This window comes from Staurois parvus, unplaced genomic scaffold, assembly GCF_062004578.1.
Source record: "Staurois parvus isolate SC_StPar_1 unplaced genomic scaffold, SC_StPar_1.0 ptg000540l, whole genome shotgun sequence".
NCBI lineage: Eukaryota > Metazoa > Chordata > Amphibia > Anura > Ranidae > Staurois > Staurois parvus.
Genome location: NW_028318336.1, coordinates 865028 through 880218, shown reverse-complemented (window position 1 = coordinate 880218; position 15191 = coordinate 865028). Strand labels below are relative to the sequence as shown.

At 39.5% G+C, this 15191-nt stretch overlaps 2 protein-coding genes and 2 pseudogenes across 5 annotated transcripts in view; 2 read left to right on the top strand and 2 right to left on the bottom strand.

Annotated features, from left to right (window-relative positions):
- The window catches only part of LOC149451417 (uncharacterized), a 502187-nt gene that overhangs the window by 196747 nt on the left and 290249 nt on the right, over positions 1-15191 (top strand). The gene's annotated exons all lie outside the window — the stretch shown is intronic.
- Positions 1-15191, top strand: part of KLHDC8B (kelch domain containing 8B) — a 225312-nt gene that overhangs the window by 140976 nt on the left and 69145 nt on the right. The gene's annotated exons all lie outside the window — the stretch shown is intronic.
- On the bottom strand, positions 7765-7883 carry LOC149451424 (5S ribosomal RNA; annotated as a pseudogene).
- On the bottom strand, positions 7943-8061 carry LOC149451423 (5S ribosomal RNA; annotated as a pseudogene).

Here is a 15191-nt window from a genome sequence, read left to right as displayed (position 1 = left end):
ATTGGTCCAGCACTCCCACGAGGTCAAGACCTTCAGCGTTCTTGAGTTGTGGAGTCATCACACCCAGAGCAGGCTCTATAGACCAAGAACAGTCCACCGATGGACCATGAGGGAGCACCGTTTTCCAGAGGATCAAGTATAAGATAAGAATAAGCTTTCTGCTCACCCCTGGTCAATGCAGGGTGGGCACAGCCCCACTGCATGGGAATTTGTTTTTGTCCATAGTTGGGCTGTAACCTCTGGCTCCAAAGTCAAATCAAAATTTTTGATTTTCCCATCACATCCTGTGGTACCCAGGGCAAATAAATAATATAAATCTCTCCAGCGGAGACACATACAGCAAAAGAAACTTGACAAAGTGTCTAGCCTTTCTCTAATCTGTCAAAATTGAGAAAAAACGTTTAGCTGGAGTTCCACTTTGAATTACATTCTCTCTTTAATCCTTGCCAAGCAATATGGTAGAAGAGACCACATAATCTTTTCCTTCACTACTATGTAGGAAGCCCAATGTGCACTGGCACAGAAAGTCTAGTGGTAACTAGGAATAAAGCCTCATTATATGGCACTGCAATGCTGTAGCTGTCCCTAGTCCCTTGGCCTCGATGCAAATGAATTCCAAGAACCTCATTTCATACCCTCATTATGAATTACCTCAAACAACACAATTCACCTACAAAGGGGTTGATTTACTAAAACTGGAGAGTGCAAAATCTGTTGTAGCTCTGCCTTGAAGCCAATCAGCTTCCAGATTGTATTGCCAAAGCTTAACTGAACAAGCTAAGGTTAGAAGCTGATTGGCTGCAATGCACAGCTGCACCAGATTTTGCACTCTCCAGTTTTCGTAAATCAACCCCATATTGCTCCAGGTGGTAAACCATCATTAGATGGTCAATCATTAGGTGCACCCATTGGTGAGAAGAGAAAGACTTTGTGGATCAGGATCAAAGTTGGACCCCCAGGGACAATATATGGACCCCCCATATTGGTTTCTGCCTTGTCTACCCTTGATTCTGCTATGCCACCAAAGAGAAAGCTGTCATCTATTTTCACGGTAGGGGAGCCCCCGATCACATCCTCCGCAAATATATTTGGAAACACGCCAACAAACCACCCAGCTGTCATGTATGACAGTCAGCCTGCTTCACAATGCTGCATTCCCAGATAAATTAATAAGCGATGGTAGCGAGGCGGATGATGTTCTGTAGAGCATAGAAACATATTTGTAGCCCCAGGTTGCCAATCTATAGTCTGTCTTCACTTTTCAGACATGGTATAATAAGGGAGAGCTGATATGTATGGTTCTTATATTATAATTAAAAAAAAAATCGAAACCCATCACAGCCTATCAGAATTCATCTTCTGTCATGTGCTGCTTTCTATGCTGCTGAAAGCTAGTTTCTAATTGGCTGTCAGGCACTCCTACTTCCATTCCTGGAATCTGGATACATGGAATTAAACGCCTCTAGCTTTTGTTAACTTCCATATTACAGGTCACATTATTCCAAAATGGCAAGGTAACAGGTTCACTTTCTAAAATCTCAGAATGCTGCTCCTTTTCTGTCAATCCTCCGCAATTTTCCTTGCCTATCTTTTATGCCTTTAAGATTTAAAGTGTATTTAAAACCCAACCAGAAAAATCCCATGTAGACTTTTACATGATTTTTTTATTTTTTATTCCACTGTTAATCCCTGGAAATCCTGCCATGAAGGTCTCTTGTTCACGCACTTCCTGTTTTAAGATGACAACACTTTGTTCCTATCACCTAATGTACTGTTGTGTTGTCACCCTGTCTCATGGACTTCCAATGGAGATTGCAAGTGGCTGTTCCAACCAGTGGTGTATTTAGGTTTTGTGCTGCCCTAGGCAACACAAAAATAGCCCCCCACACGGAGAGACCCTAACACCGACCAACACCCCCCTCCCCCACGAAAAGTGCCTGACATTGACCAACAACACCCCTACCACCACTCCCCATACACTGGCACCTCCTCCCACCCCAGCAAGAGAGAAGACACTCACCTTCACAGCTCTGGACATCTCCTGGAACAAGAGTCAGGCTCTGCATAAACCATCAAGCAGCCCGCAGCCTCTCTCAGATCCCAGCTAGTTCCCATCCTATGTGTGTCTCTTCTTCCACCCCTTCTTTAGGGGGGGCGGCGCTGCCCTCCTGAAAAATGCCGCTGCCCTCCTAAAGGATGCCGCCCTAGGCAAATGCCTTGTTTGCCTTGTGGTAAATACGCCCCTGGTTCCAACACACATCACGCAGGCACGGTCTACTGTGGTCACCATCAAGAAAGCCACCTTGAAAAACATTTTGTAGCCATTGCTGAAGTGCATGTAAGCAGCAAGTGACTGTAAGAAGGGAGCAGGAGGTCAACAGCACTGAGGTGCAACAAAGGATAAAACCTGGTGAAAACAAGTATTTTTATACAGCAATCATCCATAACCTTATGATCACTGACAAGTAATGTGAATACCATTGATTATATCATTACAATGGCACCTGAAATTGGGTGGCATTTGTTGGACAGCAAGTGAACATGTTGTACCTGAAACTGATATGTTGAAAGTAGAAAAAGTGGGTAAGCTTAGGGATTTGAGCTTTGACAAGGACCAAATTGTAATGAGTTAGAGCAACTCCAAAACTGCAGCTCTTGTAGGATGTTCCCTGCAGGGGTCAGGACCGACCAAAAGTGCTCCAAGGAAAGAAAACCGGTGGACCAGTAACGGGGTCATGGGCAGCCAAGACTCGTGGATGCACATGTGGAGCGAAGGCTGACCCGTGTAGTCAGATCCGATAGAAGAGCTACTGTAGGTCAAATTGTTTAAAAAGTAAATTCTGGTTCTGGTAGCAAGGTGTCAGAACACACAGAGCATCACAGTTTGTTGTGTATGGGGCTGTGTAGCCGCAGACTGGACAGGGTGCCCATGCTGACCCGTGTCCACAGCCCAAAGTGCCTACAATGGGCACATGAGCATAAGAACTGGACCACAGAAGGTGGCCTGGTCTGATGAATTCAAGAATGGTTTGAGGAACAAAATAACAAGTTTGAGGTGCTGACTTGGCCTTCAAATTCTCCAGATCCCAATCCAATTGAGCATCTGTGGGATGTGAAGAAAAAACAATTCTAATCCATGGAGGCCCCACCTTGCAACAAGCAGGACTTAAAGAAACCGGTTGGTGCCAGATACGACAGCTTACCTTCAGAGGTCTAGTGGCGTTCATGCCTTGACAGGTTATGGTGGGTGATAATAATGTTAAGGCTGATTGTATAAAACAATGGTATTATTATTATTATTATTATTATACAGGATTTATATATATTATTATTATTATTATTATTATTATTGTTATACAGGATTTATATATTATTATTATTATTATACAGGATTTATATATTATTATTATTATACAGGATTTATATATATTATTATTATTATACAGGATTTATATATTATTATTATTATACAGGATTTATATATATTATTATTATTATACAGGATATATATATATTATAATTATTATACAGGATTTATATATTATTATTATTATACAGGATTTATATATATTATTATTATTATTATTATTATACAGGATTTATATATTATTATTATTATACAGGATTTATATATATTATTATTATTATACAGGATTTATATATTATTATTATACAGGATTTATATATTATTATTATTATACAGGATTTATATATATTATTATTATTATTATAAAGGATTTATATATTATTATTATACAGGATTTATATATATTATTATTATACAGGATTTATATATTATTATTATTATACAGGATTTATATATATATTATTATTATTATACAGGATTTATATATTATTATTATACAGGATTTATATATTATTATTATTATACAGGATTTATATATATTATTATTATTATTATTATACAGGATTTATATATTATTATTATACAGGATTTATATATTATTATTATACAGGATTTATATATTATTATTATTATACAGGATTTATATATTATTATTATTATACAGGATTTATATATATATTATTATTATTATACAGGATTTATATAATATTATTATTATTATACAGGATTTATATATTATTATTATTATACAGGATTTATATATTATTATTATTATTATACAGGATTATATATTATTATTATACAGGATTTATATATCGCCAACAGTTTGCTCAGCGCTTTACAATATAACGGGAGACAATACAGCAACAATACAGTTCAATACAGGAGGGATAGGAGGGCCCTGATCCTGGGAGTTTACAATCTAGGATAGTGTTTATGATATACAGTGCTTTAGCAAACTAAAGCTAGCCATACACGATTAGAAAACCATTCGAAAATACTGTCGGATTTATTAAGATCTGTCGAACATGCATGCAATAACGCCATTATTGTATCAACATATTTCCCCTAATTGTTAACAGATTATCGATCGTTAACAACATAAATGGTACATTTTTTGTCGATCGGTTGAAATGATGAAAGTTTTTTTGACCTTTGTGAACCCTCCCGCTTGCCAACTGTATTTAAAAGAAAGATGTTTCTTTTTTTTTGCTTGTACTTCCTTTGGATCTTAACATGTGCATGCGCTGTAGATTTCTTTAAACTGTTTTCAATCGATTCTAGTAACGTTTATAAAGTCGATCTTTTGTCTCAAAAAAATCAAACATGACGGTTCGTTTTTTTTGCCATAAAACTTTGCATTTCGATAATCGAAACTAGCCCGCTAACGTTTCAAAAGTCAAATGATCGCATGTATCAAGTGCTTTTTTTCGAAAGATTTGCTGGGTATGGCTGGCCGGCATAACGGGTATATTTAATAAAACTGGCGCACTCAGAATCTGGAGCAGCTGTGCATGGTAGTCAATCGGCTTCTAACTTCAGATTGTTCAATTAAGCTTTGGCAATAAAATCTGGAAGCTGATTGGTTTCTTTGCAGGGTTGCACCAGATTTTTCATTCTCCAGTAGTAAATAACCCCCTGACCCCCAGTTCATATCTATGCGGCCGTGTGGCTCGCGTTTTGCACGGGCCCATTCATTTGAATGGACTCCCGTGCCCGGGACACGCAGGGAGGAAGTCCCTGCACTTCTTTGGAAAACGCAGCCCGCACGGGAACCTCGGTTTCCAGTACGGTTGCGTTTTACAGTGCAGGCGGCGTGCCATTAGAAATAATGCCACCCGCCTGCGGGTCTGCATTTGTCTGTGCGGGTGGTGCAGCTGCACGGATTTTCGTGCAGATCCGCAGCGGCACCACCCGCACAGATGTGAACCGAGAATAAATGTCATCTAGTTAGTTTTTACATCTGCGTAAAAACACATCCACTGTACCATTTAGGCCACAGAACACTTAGCACATCTTTCTCTCATATCTGCTGAACTGTATTTGCAGAGAGTGTAAAGGTGTCAATTTCACTGTACCGCGTCACGGTTCTCCAGGTAGATAAATACGCCGTCCGCTCTGTAATCGGCGTGTAATTCTCTTTTAGCACCGTGAAAGGTCGATGCTGTCATGAACGTTAATATATGCAGGAGAAGCAATATCAATTCTCTGTATGTAGCGCAGACCCTCTTGTACGCCTCAGGACACTTGTCCGTCCGTCTCCGGTTTATTAATAATAACAGCCTTTCCATGCTAGTATTCAATCAAATCCGACATCATAAATTATCATGGCAGGAGGGTAATAAATCACACATTCATGTACGACAGGAACTGTACATACAGTTGACTGATGGCTGCTCGGAAGAATGTTTGCTAAGCAATTTTATGTATTACTGTATAAATTCATGGCTTATAAGGACACTCTGTCACAATGACATTGGCAGGTTCAGTATCTGGTACCTCTAGGAATATTGGCAACCAGGCTTTCCTTTGGTGAAGACTTTGAGTTAATATTCCAACAAGTATCTACGGCCAAAGGTTTGGAGACACCTGACCATCATACAGGCTGTGGAGGAGCCGGGCACGGCTGGCTCAGGCTCTCAGTTGCGCGCCAACGAGAGGCTGAGCCAACTTGCCAATCAGGCATCTGGTGGGATCTCGACCTTGAAGACAGAATCCTTCCAGAGCCTGGTCCAGCTCTGTGACGTCAGCCAACAGTAGGCTTTAGCCCGCTATTGTCTGAATCTGGGTCAAAAGAGTGCAGAATTAAGGGCACTTCTGTGTCCCAGAAGAGAAGTATTGCCAATAGAGTTTTGGCCATATTTCTCCTTTAAAGTATTAGGAAACCTCTCCAAATTTTTGAGTCCTGGTGTTTCCTCTGAAGGGTATTGGTAATTCTACAGCATACAAAGACATTTTAGACAATTATGTGCTGCCAACTTTGTGGTAACTGTTTGGTGAAGGCCCTTTCATGTTCCAGTATGACTGTGCCCCTGTGTGCAAAGCAAGCACCATAAAGAGGTGGCTTTAAGAGTTTGGTGTGGAGGAACTTGAGTGGCCTGCACAGAGCCCTGACTTCAACCCTACGAAACATCATTCAGATGAATTGGACCACTTACTGCCAGCTAAGTCTTCTCATCTAACATACAGTGTGAGGGATGAGCTTGGGTTCCATTCAAAACCCAGAAGTTAGCTGTATTTGCTGGGTTAGCAAGCTTCAAATGGGCGATTACCCACCCTGCAGCTGCATGTATGCAAAGGGGCAGGTGTGCTTGTAACATCATTGACCTAATATGACCATGGATCCCTAATAAGTCAATGATGTGTTTGTCTTCTTGAGAATCTCCTGCCCGAAGCTCATTAGACTAGCAATGACGGCTAACTTCTGGTATTGGAAGAACTTTGGTTTGACTCAAACCCATACCTGAACCCAAGCTTACTACCCCCCATGCTATTCCCACCAACTTTTTCTTTGGGTTATCAACAAAAACAGTACAGTGGTGTTCTGAAAGGCTCCAACACTCCTCCGCTTTACAATCAGTCCCATGCCACCATCTTCTTCTCTGACACCATCGGGAGCTGGTTGCCTCTTCAAGCTTCTTGTAGCGAGCCCAGTGACGACATCCATGCACCGTATTATCAGGTGGCCAGCTGCAAGAACTAGAAAAGGACGGGCAACCCTCTAATGATGTGCCGTGTCACATGCTTGGTAGAGTACTCCGGTGCAGGGGCGGACTGACAACTCATGGGGCCCCCGGGCAATAGGGGATCATGGGGCCCCTGTGTCCTTGCCCAAACTCAAAAACGCCTATGAAAAAGGTACCAGGGGCATCTCATGGGGCCCCCTACTGACCCCGGGCCCTCGGGCAGTGCCCGAGTTTCCAAATGGTCAGTTCACCCCTGCTCCGATGACATGCATGATGTGGATATCCCAGGAGGTTGCAGGCTATTGTATATATCATTCACAGACTAAAATATAAATAATAAAGCGAGCGCTTCTCAATTTATAATTAAAAAAGAGGTTTCAGTGACAGGACAACACCAGCACTAATGTGTCTGGAATATGGTGTGGATTCATCATCTCTGGACTGAGGCATTGGAGACACTGAGGCACCTTGCTCCAGCTACTTAAGGTGGATCTCCTTTTGATGCTGAGCTCACAAAAAAGAGAACATAATGGTGCAATACGGTTTTTTCATTTATCTCTTTAATAGAAACTCACAAACAAGGTGTCCAGCAGACACCAGCTTCAATCATGAAAACAGGTTGAGATACAGTTAATGCTCACTGCAGATCTCTCCCATACAGCACAGAACAGCAAGGCTCTCTAACATCCACATTGAGTAGGCTACACCCTTAGCCTACAGCACCTGGTATTCCCAGGTGGTCTCCCATGCAGGTACTAACCAGGCCCTACTCTGCTTGGCTTCTGATATCAGACAAGATCAGGCATATTCAGGGTGATGTGGCCATGGGCATAGCCTGCAGCACCTGGTATTCCCAGGCGGTCTCCCATCCACGGTACTAACCAGGCCAAGACTACAGCACCTGGTATTCCCAGGTGGTCTCCCATGCAGGTACTAACCAGGCCCTACCCTGCTTGGCTTCTGAAATCAGATGAGATTGGGCGCATTCAGGGTGATGTGGCCGTAGGTGTAGCCTACTCGATGTGGACGTTAGAGAGCCTTGCTGTTCTGTGCTGTATGGGAGAGATCCACGGTGAGCATTAACTGTATCTCAACCCTTTTTTGCGATTCAAGCTGGTGTCTGTTGGACACCTTGTTTGTGAGTTTCCTTATACCTTTTTTATTAAAGAGATAAATGAAAAAAATGTATTGCACCATTATGTTCTCTTTTTTGTCCCTGAGTGTACTGCATGCTCTCATGGAGGTATGAGAAAGAGTGGAGAAGTTCATCATAAGAGCTCGGGCTGCAAAGTTGTTTGTCTGTGATTATTATTATCTGGAAGTATCTGAAACATCACCATATCTATTTGGACATCGGGTTCATTGCTCCCAGAGCACAAGCGCTGTTGCTGGTTTATAATCTGACCAGCCATTAGCTCTGGTGAGTTCATTTAATCTCCTTTGGTGGTGGATTTTTCACAATTGGTTCAAGTCACTGAAGATATATATATTTTTTGGACACTATAATTATTTATTTAAAACACTAATGTTTTTTGGATGATGATATACACCTTTGTATAAGTTTGTTATTAGCGCATACCTTTTAATTAGGATATATCATTCACGCCTAGGAGAGAATCCAGGGAGTGTGGGGAGGGTTCCCTGCAAAAAGTGATTAAAAAAAGTCAGATTCTCAGGAGGGGGGGGGATTGAGACAACTGAAAGTGGATGGGAAGGGTGAAGGTCCACTTTAATTTTGATATGACATTAACATCTTCAAGTTTGAGATGTTAATGACTGGGCGTAGATGTAATTTATTGGATAACAGTTTATGCATGTGTCAGACATTTGTACATTCTTTAACTACTTAGATTGGTCTGTGTAACAGCTAGTGTTTGAAACTATGTTTCCCATATAGATATGGCAATACATAAACAACCTTTTCTTATTCTTTCATCACTAGTTTTACGGCCTACAGAGATTGGAAACATAATTATTTCCATTTATATCTCGCAGACCGCGTCCAATAAAGATTCATTTATAGAGCCATCAGTCATAGTGTGGAACCGCTTACAATCCCATGGGCTTTATATTGCCTAAGGAGAATCATCTCTCCTATATATTACATCTTCCCTATGTAATGCGCACTCCTTATTTTCATTTAAATTAATTTAACGGAAAGCCGGGAAGAGCAGGAAGCAGTGCGGGGCCAAGGATGCAGAGGGATAAAAGCAGATGATATAAGATGAATAGAACAGAAAAATGAACATGGAGGAGGAAAATTAATTACAGTGCGCTGTCATATCGTGTAACCGAAGAGTACGTGAAATACGGATATGCGTAATATAGGAACCTCAAAAACGATGTCACCACATTACTGAGTCAAACACATAGTATGTATACTTTTATTTTATTCTCCTACATTTTTTTTTCTGGTATGCCTCAAAGATTTATTTATAGAGATCGCTTAATATTTTGCCCTGAAGTTTTGCCTACTCCTTTTTCAGTTTGTAAAAGCCTGACACTGATAGTTGAGATGTTGGATGGCAGTGAAAAAAGAAAAAAGGTGACAGATTGTCAAAAAAGAATTAAGAAAACTGAGCGTGACATTTATTCTCCTTCGTGAAGAGAGTTTGTCCTCTCCAATCTGTCATTTAAAATTTTGGTGGATGCTGGAGAGATAAACCATCCCAGGGTTCTATCGCTTGGGGGGCTCTTGGGTCCCACCTGCTGTGGCCATTATGAAGGGTACCCGCTCTTCCTGTTGGATTTAGCTCCTGGGTCATGTGTAGTCTTGCTCAGCTTTGATTCATGGGCAGTTCAGTTGAACAGATAAAAATGTTCGGGATTCAGAAGATATTGGATCTGAATCTCATTGAAGTAAGAAAAAATTGTGTACTTAACATCCTTTCAGATAAGACACTTGCAACATGGCAGGTCAGCACCTCTAGAGGATGGTAGGCAAGTTACAGCCAGTGGTCTTTCTCAAACACCCAGTAGTCCTTTGGGGTCTTTCTTCACTTCTGAGGTGGTTGGTATCCAAAATTGAGCCAACATCTTCGTTGACCAACATGGACAAGCCATGCACGGGAGACCTATTTGGGCAAGGCCTTCTCGCTGCTGCCTTAAGAAGGTTTACAATGCTTTTGTTAAGACACTTGCAACATGACAGGTCAGCACCTCTAGAGAATGGTAGGCAAGTTACAACCACTGGTCTTTCCCAGACACCCAGTAGTCCTTGGGGGTCTTTCTTCACTTCTGAGGTGGTTGGTATCCAAAATGGAGCCAACATCCTTGTTGACCAACATGGACAAGCCATGCATGGGAGACCTATTTTGGAAAGGCCTTCTCACTGCTGCCTTAACAAGGTTTACAATGCTTTTGTTAAGACACTTGCAACATGGCAGTTCAGCCCCTCTAGAGGATGGTAGGCAAGTTACAGCCACTGGTCTTTCCTAGACACCCAGTTGTCCTTGGGGGTCTTTCTTCACTTCTGAGGTTGTTGGCAGGGGCGGACTGACCATTTGGAAACTCGGGCACTGCCCAAGGGCCCGGGGTCAGTAGGGGGCCCCATGAGATACCCCTGGTACCTTTTTCATAGGCTTTTTTGAGTTTCGGCAAGGACATAGGGGCCCCATGATCCCCTATTGCCCGGGGGCCCCATGAGTTTTCAGTCCGCCCCTGGTTGTTGGTATCCAAAATGGAGCCAACATCCTCGTTGACCATCATGAACAAGCCATGCATGTGAGACCTAATTGGGGCAAGGCCTTCTCACTGCTACCTTAAGGTTTACAATGCTTTTGTTAGATGTTCCTTGCTGATGGTGGTTCCACTGCTGCTGTCTGCTTGTCTTCCATGGGTAGTATAGCTGTTATAAGTGTCTGAGGCCAGAGGTGTATTTGCCACAAGGCAAACAAGGCATTTGCCCTGGGGCGACATTTTTCATGGGGCTGGGCCTCCCCCGGCAGAAATGACACACGTGGTAGCTGGTGATGATTGAGAATGGAGACCAGGTAAGGCACAGGCACAGCAGTGCGGACTGCTGAAGGACGTCTGACTCTCAGATCATTGTCAGAAGTCAGCGCAGAAGGAAGATGTCTGGCTTTCCTAATCATTGCTCCTGGGGTTGCCGGTGGGTGAGTGCTGGAATCTCTCCTACCACATAGGGCAGGGGAGCGCAATTAATCTTGCCTAAGGCAGCACACAACCGAAATACACCACTGGCTGAGGCATCCCTGCAGCCATCGGGAAAGTCTTTGTACAAGCACCCCCTTATAGTGACAGATTGGGATTGATTTACTAAAGCTGGAGAGTGCAAAATCTGGTACAGCTGTGCACAGAAACTAATCAGCTTCCAGGTTTTATTGTCAAAGCTTAATTGAAGAAGCTAAAGTTAGAAGCTAATCGGCTACCATGCACAGCTGCTCCAGATTTTGTACTCTCCAATTTTAGTAAATTTCCCCCATTTTGTCTTTATTTCTTGCAATTGGAATGCAATTGCAAACCATTTTTTAAGATCTGAGAGAGTGGTATAAGGCCCTAAAGAGGATCTTTACCAAAAATTAGACAGGCCTTGGATCAGAGGAAGCTGTCTCCAAAAAAAGAAAAAAAATGTTTGTTTTTTATGTAATATATTTAAAATTGTTCTAGTTTGATTTAATTCATTTATGTATGTATTTCTTCTTTTTTTTTTATCTTTTTATATATATTTACTATTATTCTTTTAATTGGTGAACCCACCAGGGGTAAGTGCTACCTGTGGCCAAGCCTGCCCATGGTGAACTGTTGCGGTGGCCCACTGAATTTTCATGGGAACATCACAGTTGTTCAGTTCCAGTGTTTCTGAATAGTATGCACAAAATATCCCTACTAAGGAGAGAATTTCACTACCTGAACTTGAGCAGCTATATTACCCACGATCCTATCCAATTAAATCAATAAAGGTTTGAGCAGTGTCTCTGGTCAAGAATGCTAGATTGCAGCTTTTTCGGGCAGGATTGCAGCCTCCCCATATGGAAGAAAAAGATATTTGAAATATACTTTAAAAATATTCTTCCCAAATATATTGACATATATTTGAAATACTACAATTTTGGCCATATTATATATATATATATATATATATATATATATATATATATATACTGTATGTTGAAATGTGTTTTTATTACAAAATATATGAAAAATATTTTTAAAAATACATTTCAAATATACTGTATGTCTTTAAAAGTACAAATTTATATATATTTTGAAATATATTTAATATGGCCAAAATTGTAGTATTTCAAATATATGTCAATATATTTGGGAAGAATATTTTTAAAATATATTTCAAATATATTTTTCTTCTATGTGGGTCTTGCCGTTTAAAGTCATCTCACAAAATCTAATATGTGGATAGATTTTATGTCTTTAAAAGTACAAATTTACATTTTACATTTTTGGAATGCATTTACAAATATATGTAAAAATATGTTAAAATGATTTTTTAAAAAAAATCTGAAGAATATTTTAAAAAATATATATAAAATGCATTTCAACATGCAGTGTATATATATATACAGTCATGGCCGAAATTGTTGGCACCCTTGATATTTTTCCTGAAAATCAAGTATTTCACACAAAAAAGGTATTGCATTAACACATGTTTTGCTATACACATGTTTATTCCCTTTGTATGTATTGGAACAAATATAAAACAGAGGCAGAAAAGCAAATATGACATAATGTCACACAAAACCCCAAAAATGGGCTGGACAAAAGTATTGGCACCCTTAACTTAATATTTGGTTGCACACCCTTTGGAAAACATAACTGAAATCAGTCGCTTCCTATAACCATCAATAAGCTTCTGACACCTCTCACCCGGAATTTTGGACCACTCTTCCTTTGCAAACAGCTCCAGGTCTCTCTTATTGGAAGGACACCTTTTCCCAACAGCAATTTTAAGATCTCTCCACAGGTGTTCAATGGGATTTAGATCTGGGCTCATTGCTGGCCACTTCAGAACTCTCCAGCGCTTCTTTGCCATCCATTTCTGAGTGCTTTTTGACGTATGTTTGGGGTCATTGTCCTGCTGGAAGACCCAGGATCTTGGACGCAAACCCAGCTTTCTGACACTGGGCCCTACAGTGCGACCCAAAATCCTTTGGTAATCCTCAGATTTCATGATGCCTTGCACACAGTCAAGGCACCCAGTGCCAGAGGCAGCAAAACAACCCCAAAACATCATTGAACCTCCACCATATTTTACCGTAGGTACTGTGTTTTGTTCTTTGTAGGCCTCATTCCGTTTTCGGTAAACAGTAGAATGATGTGCTTTACCGAAAAGCTCTATCTTGGTCTCATCTGTCCACAAGACGTTTTCCCAGAAGGCTTTTGGCTTACTCAAGTACATTTTGGCAAACTGTAGTCTTGCTTTTTTATGTCTCTGTGTCAGCAGTGGGGTCCTCCTGGGTCTCCTGCCATAGCGTTTCATTTCATTTAAATGTCGACGGATAGTTCGCGCTGACACTGATGCTCCCTGAGCCTGCAGGACAGCTTGAATGTCTTTGGAACATGTTTGGGGCTGCTTATCCACCATCCGGACTATTCTGCGTTGCAATCTTTCATCAATTTTCCTCATCCGTCCACGACCAGGGAGATTAGCTACAGTGCCATGGGTTGCAAACTTCTTGATAATGTTGCGCACTGTGGACAAAGGCAAATCTAGTTCTCTGGAGATGGACTTGTAACCTTGAGATTGTTGATATTTTGCCACAATTTTGGTTCTCAGGTCCTCAGACAGTTCTCGTCTCCTCTTTCTGTTGTCCATGCTTAGTGTGGCACAGACAGACACACAATGCAAAGGTTAAGTGAACGTCTCTCCTTTTTATCTGCTTTCAGGTGTGATTTCTATATTGCCCACACCTGTTACTTGCCCCAGGTGAGTTTACAGGAGCATCACATGCTTGTAACATTCTTATTTATCCGCAGTTGTGAAAGGGTGCCAATACTTTTGTCCAGCCCATTTTTGGAGGTTTGTGTGACATTATGTCGAATTTGCTTTCTTTCCTCCCTTTTTTTGTTTTGTCCCAATACACACAAAGGGAATAAACATGTGTATAGCAAAACATGTGTTAATGCAATACGTTTCGTGAGAAATACATGATTTCCTGGAGAAATATCAAGGGTGCCAACAATTTCGGCCATGACTGTATATATATATATATATATATATTTTTTTTTTTTTTTTGTCATATTATAATATAATTTTTAAATATGTAGATTTTTATTTTTAAAGACATACAGTATATTTGAAAATGTATTTTTACAAATATTTTACATATATTTTGTAATAAAAACGCATTTCAACATACAGTGTATATAATATAGTATATGTATATAATATATAATAATGTATATAATATATATATATATACACATATATATATATTGAAATATATTTTGAAATATATTTAATATGGCCAAAATTGTAGTATTTCAAATATATGTCAATATATTTGGGAAGAATATTTTTAAAATATATTTCAAATATATTTTTCTTCTATGTGGGTCTTGCCGTTTAAAGTCATCTCACAAAATCTAATATGTGGATAGATTTTATGTCTTTAAAAGTACAAATTTACATTTTACATTTTTGGAATGCATTTACAAATATATGTAAAAATATATTAAAATGATTTTTTAAAAAAAATCTGAAGAATATTTTAAAAAATATATATAAAATGCATTTCAACATGCAGTATATATATATATATATATATATATATATATATGTTTTTGTTTTTTGTTTTTTTTGTCATATTATAATATAATTTTTAAATATGTAGATTTGTATTTTTAAAGACACACAGTATATTTTAAAATGTATTTTTACAAATATTTTACATATATTTTGTAATAAAAACGCATTTCAACATACAGTGTATATAATATAATATATGTATATAATAATGTATATTATATATATATATATATATATTGAAATATATTTTGAAATATATTTAATATGGCCAAAATTGTAGTATTTCAAATATATTTTTCTTCTATGTGGGTCTTGCCATTTAAAGTCATCTCACTAAATCTAATATGTGGATAGATTTTACCAATAACTTTCTGGGTCTGAGCCTTTAATTAAGTGTCAGTCCATCCACAAC